This window comes from Uloborus diversus, chromosome 7 (assembly GCF_026930045.1).
Source record: "Uloborus diversus isolate 005 chromosome 7, Udiv.v.3.1, whole genome shotgun sequence".
NCBI classification, from domain to species: Eukaryota; Metazoa; Arthropoda; class Arachnida; order Araneae; family Uloboridae; genus Uloborus; species Uloborus diversus.
This window is the reverse complement of record NC_072737.1, coordinates 110,250,703-110,256,206: the sequence shown is the minus strand read 5'-3', so window position 1 is coordinate 110,256,206 and position 5,504 is coordinate 110,250,703. Positions and strand designations below refer to the sequence as shown.

The window sequence follows — 5,504 nt, the reverse complement described above, 5'->3', positions numbered from 1 at the left end:
TAATGAAGAAAACATATTATAAGTAAAGAAAAAAATTTAAGAAAAGAACTCGAAATATTCGGAGAAAAGAAGTTATACCCGAACTCATACGATGTAAAGAATACTCAAACTTCTTCTACTCTGACATGCAATCCCCCCCCCCTCCCCACTCCCCGCACCGCAACGATCAGGCAAATCATTGCAAAACAACAACAGTCGGGGGTCGTCAAGAAAAGATGGTTACAAATAGAAGATATAGTGAGCAGTATCTTCCCTTATAACGTTAAAATACCAGACATACTTTTTTTCTATCTGTTGTGAATAATTTGTTCACTGTACGGAGCGAGTTCTGTACGGTTTGAAATCCATTTTATGCTTTTGTGTTGTGATGGATCAAAAGTTACGAATGAAAGAGGAAGACGCTTGACCTGTATTCTTTCGTTTTGTTTGTTTTCTTCTCCATTCTCGTCAAGCGTCGGTGGTATAACGGTTAGCATAGCTGCCTTCCAAGCAGTTGACCCGGGTTCGACTCCCGGCCGACGCAGGATATTTTTTCTTTTACCTTCCGAAAATTTGATTTTCTTCTCAATCATTTTGAAATAAACTTTGCCAGAGCTATTTCTTTGTTCCTTCAACTGTATAAGTTAATAAAAAGTGTATTTTTTTACAAGCTATATATTTTAATGAATTCTGACTGCTAATGTGCTTGCCTATTATTTGACACTGTTAGTAAAACATTGTAAAGATTGTGGGACACAGTAACAATACGTTACGAGACAAGTTTGTCACATATCCATTAATTTATTTGCTTTCCTTTTCATGTATTATTTTTGCTTACGAAAAACATTTATCACCATGAGTGTGAATTATTGTCTGTGTAGAACAGCAAAGAAGAAAATAAATAAAACAAATCTGTATATAAATACAGTGGCTCCCAAAAGTGTTCGTACACCTACGACTTTCAATGAAATAGGCCCCTATGCATTGATTACAATTAATATTTCGAAACAGGTATTTAATTATATGATCAATGATTTATTTTTAACAAAACTACAGGAAAATTTTTAATAAAAAATCAAAAACCAAAAAGTGCCGGAAATTTTATCTCACAAAAGTTTTTGTACACTTTTAAAAATTGTCGAAAAATTAGTAAATAATCTAACTTTTTGCAAAATTATTATTTAGTAGAATATTATGCAGTACCAACAACAGCTTTTAAACGTCTGGGAATAGATTTCATTGTTTTTTTTTTTCCTTTTTTTATGCAATTTCTGAGTAAGTGTTCAGCCGTACTTCGAGTCTTAATGTTTTTAGTTCGCTTTTCGTTTCAATGGTGTATTTTCGTCATCTAGTCACCAGATATCTTCAAATATGTCCCATTAAGTTTAAATCTGGCGATTGAGGAGATATTTCTCATTTTAAGGACAATTTTTGCGGCTCCAAACGCAAACGTGTACTTCTTATCTTAAGTTGTTTCCGATTGCCAAATTTTGGGCTAATGGTTTAAAATTGCTTTTTGAAATATTTAAATGAACAGCATGATTCATTATTTCATCAAAAAATTCCAAATTTTCAAGTCCTAATGCTGTTATACACCCTCACACAAGAACACATTCACCGTCCTGATTAACTGATCCAGCTAAGTTCTTAAGATTAAATTCCTCATTTTTTCTTCTATTAACAATTGTACAACAATTTAACCCAAAATATTGAATTTATTTTCATCTATAAGTAAGCCGTTCTTCCAAAACGTTTTGAGCTTATTTATCATTGATTTTACGACGGAAAGCGTAAGCTTACTGTTTTTCGCACGAACAAGAAAATTCTGCGGGAAGAGGTCCCCTTTAATCCAGCTAATCAGAGGACTTGGCGAACAATTTCAGGTGAAAATTAAACGTAAAATGTTTCACTCAATTCTGCAGAATCATTTTCAGCGCTCAAATGTGTATTTTTCATATTTTTTTTAACTGTAAACCTCCGATCACGCTTTGTTAACTTTGCCAGTTGACCTTTTCTTACCTTGTTTTCGGTCCGATTCTTGTCTTTAAAGCATTTTATCAAGCACTTCACAATAGAATAGTATAAATTAACTAATTTAGAGACATTTCAAACCAATTTATGGCTACAATGAGGGAAAACATTCAAATTTTGAATCGTGTTTTTGTTTTCTACGCATACCTGCCATTTAAAAATAATAAGCAGAGTATTAGGGAATAAATAAACAAAAAAAAAATAACGGCTAATGACTTTACAGTGTCATTACAATGAAAAAAAAAACCCATATGATAATTTTAATCATGAATTAATTCGAAAATATTTCAGTGTACGATGACTTTCGTGGCGTGTTTTTTCTCTGTCTCATCGTTTTTTGACAAATTTCAAAAATAAAATTCTGGGCAATATTTTGAATAAAACTACTGGGTTTTATCCAGAATGGCATAGGATTGGAGTGAAAAAAAATTGGATTTCATATTTGAATTCAGTTTCGCCTTATTTTGGTTTTAATACAAAATTTCAAGGTGTACGAACACTTTTGGGAGCCACTGTATATATATACATACCCCACATACACTTCTGACGCGTTGCTACTTACCAGAAAAGTATATATGTATCAAAAGTATATGGAACCATATATATGTGTTATATGTATTTATTTATTTATGTACTTATATTACTTATTTATTTATGTACTTATATTTGTTTGTTTATACAGTCCATTCTACTGTAGTATAATTTCTTTTAATATATGAAACCAATGCTCTAACAGATATGATAAACAAATTAAAATGCAAGTCTATCTAGATTTACATTGAGTAAAATCTCATTTTTCGATCAGCCATCTCAAATATAAAACCGCTATTAGTTTTGTAGTTTGTTACTATCGCTTTATGTCGAAAAAATAACTCAATCCTACGGAAAGTTTCTTATTATATAAGCTTTCCTGGAATGAAATTATAAAATTGTAAAAAATTTCAAATTTTTTTATTTTATAGTGTTTGATTATTTTCTTTTTTTATTAGATTAAAACATAGCTTTAAGCAACGAGAGGGAAATAATTTTTTGTGATGCTTACGACAATTTGCACCCCATTTTTATTAACTTATTTATTTTTTTAATTTTTAATTATTCCCCCCCCCCCCCCCTTCGTTCCAGAAAAATAAAAAAATAAAGGTTTTTTTTTTTTTTTGTGAAACCCACGTATCAAACCCTCGAAGTTGTTTTCTCGGCCGCAAGAGTGTCAGCACAAAGAAACTGCATTTGGGGAATGTTCGAGTGTCAATAGGTCATTGCTTATAACAATGCCAAACTAATGCTCGCGGGAACCATTGCGCCCACAGTGAAGTATTTGACTGAAAATCCTGGCCAAAAGCCCAAAATTAAAAAATTCCCCGATTTTTATGAAAATTTATTCTATGATAGTTGACTAACTGGTGCATCGATCGGCACCTGTTTTGGAAGCTTGAGTCACGTACAATTGCTCATAGCCTCGGTAAAAGATGATATTTCTATAAGAATTTTCACTTTTTTGTTACGTTTCAGCTTAATTATTACGTTTCAATGTAGATATTTCTGTGGCTTTATAAATGAATGGAATTGAACCAAACCAATTTTACAGGATAAAGAAATGTCAGGGCTTTGTGCTAATTTTAAATCAAAGTAAATATTTTTATTTCCTTTTTGTGAAAAAAAATAAAGAAAACTTGGTACGTGAGATATTTAAAGGCTTTTCGCCTTAATTTATACTTAGAGAAAGCTTTTTAAATGGGTGTCGGGCTTGGTCGGGCTGTTTTGAAAGTTGCATCGTATTTGGCAAAGTCTCTAGTACTAATTTCAGCAAAAAAATCTTCCGCCTACAACTGCCCTTTTTTATACGATTTTTTTTTAAAGTGCATAATCCGATCGTTCTGTGACAAGTCATGATTTTAAACTTAATTTACTTACAAAGAATTAATAAATTTGTAAAAAGTTATCATAAGTGCTACTGAATGAAAAGATCGACATATTTGAGCGCACAAACAACAATAAAATTTCAGGTACCAGTTTCAGGGTTACGAGAAACCGCTTCTTCAATGTATAAAAATGTAAGCTATGGAAGAATCATCCAATTAATTTTGAAACGCTTACCTTTATGCATCGCTAAAGAGATTCATTGCACCCCTAAAACATGTGTTTGCGTTCAATTATGTTAATTTTCTCATGTACGTTAATAAATTAATAAATTAAATTATTTTGCAATCTCGCTAAGGAAATTTGCTCTTCATTAAAGTTGAGATAGATTTTAGATTAAATAAATATTTATATTTTTCAGATCATTGCTGCAAATAATGTACCGGGGAAGGATGGTCTTTTACCCGTTATACGTAGCATAAGGGGGAACCCCCCCCCTCCTCCCACACACACTCGCTAGCGTTAGGAGACAATTGTAATTGTCTCCTAACGCTAGCGAGCGTTACTATCCACGTTTAAGACATTTTACCTACTCATTGTGATATTGAAGTTATATTAAATTTTAGTTCCAAGTTTTTGTTCGTACAGTTTTTAGCGGGACACATCACGCTATGTAAAACTAAGTATCGACCCAAGGTACGAGTACTATATATACAATTAAAAAGCAAAGAGCTTTTGAATATCTATTTTCGAGTGTTTTTACAGTTATGACATCCTAGTTCATTTATTTTTTTACAATAGAAAAAAAAGGTTCTTTGTAACCCCGAAACCCTTGTCTTCAATTCTTTTTGTGCATGATTAACTCAGGGTTTTAATGATTGAAACCAAACGAAAAGAATAAAATTGATTATTTTTTTGGTTTTAAATTAGTGTTTTGTACAGAATACTAGGATTTTTTAACCGCTTTTTTTTCCCTCGAACAGTGCATTTAATTACATACTTCAAAGGAAAACAGCCATTCGCATCAAACGTGTTTACTTATCACTTGTCTAAGAATTTTGGCAAGCAGCCAACTGTGGCATCCATTTCGGATCGAGTGAAAATTATTGAAAATTTTTATTTCAACTCATTGAAAAAAAAATCATTATAAATCAGTGAAACAACATAACTTCACCGTTTTCGCTGTAAATGAAGGTAAGGTGCTTATATTATTTCCTTAAAAAGTTTCAGATCCATAACGATATTAGAATATTGGATGCAGGAATTTTAGTTTACATTGATTGAATAATTGAAAAAAGTCGAAAAAGTGACCTCACTTTGTAAATTCCTAGAAATTCGGTTAATTACGGTACTTCAGACAAACCATATTCTTGAAGAAAATAATTTTTCCTGTCTAGTGATGCATTGGGTTTTTTTCTACGTTCACTAGGATCGTTTTTACGGTCGTAAACATGCAAAAGTCTAAACCGTGGATAAAATATTAAATATTTCATTTTCTAATTCAAATTGAAAAAAAATCAAGTTTCAAATTGTAACATCAGACCTTTCAGACAACTTGTATATCAAGTTTCGGGTCTATAAGTGGGATAGCTTCGCCGTACAGCGCACAAACGCACACAAGGGTGTCGCCTTCAGAA

At 32.0% G+C, this 5,504-nt stretch overlaps 1 non-coding gene across 1 annotated transcript; it reads left to right on the top strand.

Moving 5' to 3' along the window:
• The first annotated feature begins 451 nt into the window (after positions 1-451).
• Trnag-ucc (transfer RNA glycine (anticodon UCC)) lies at positions 452-523 on the top strand. The gene has a single exon. It is a non-coding gene; the product is annotated as a tRNA-Gly (tRNA).
• Positions 524-5,504: the final 4,981 nt, after the last annotated feature.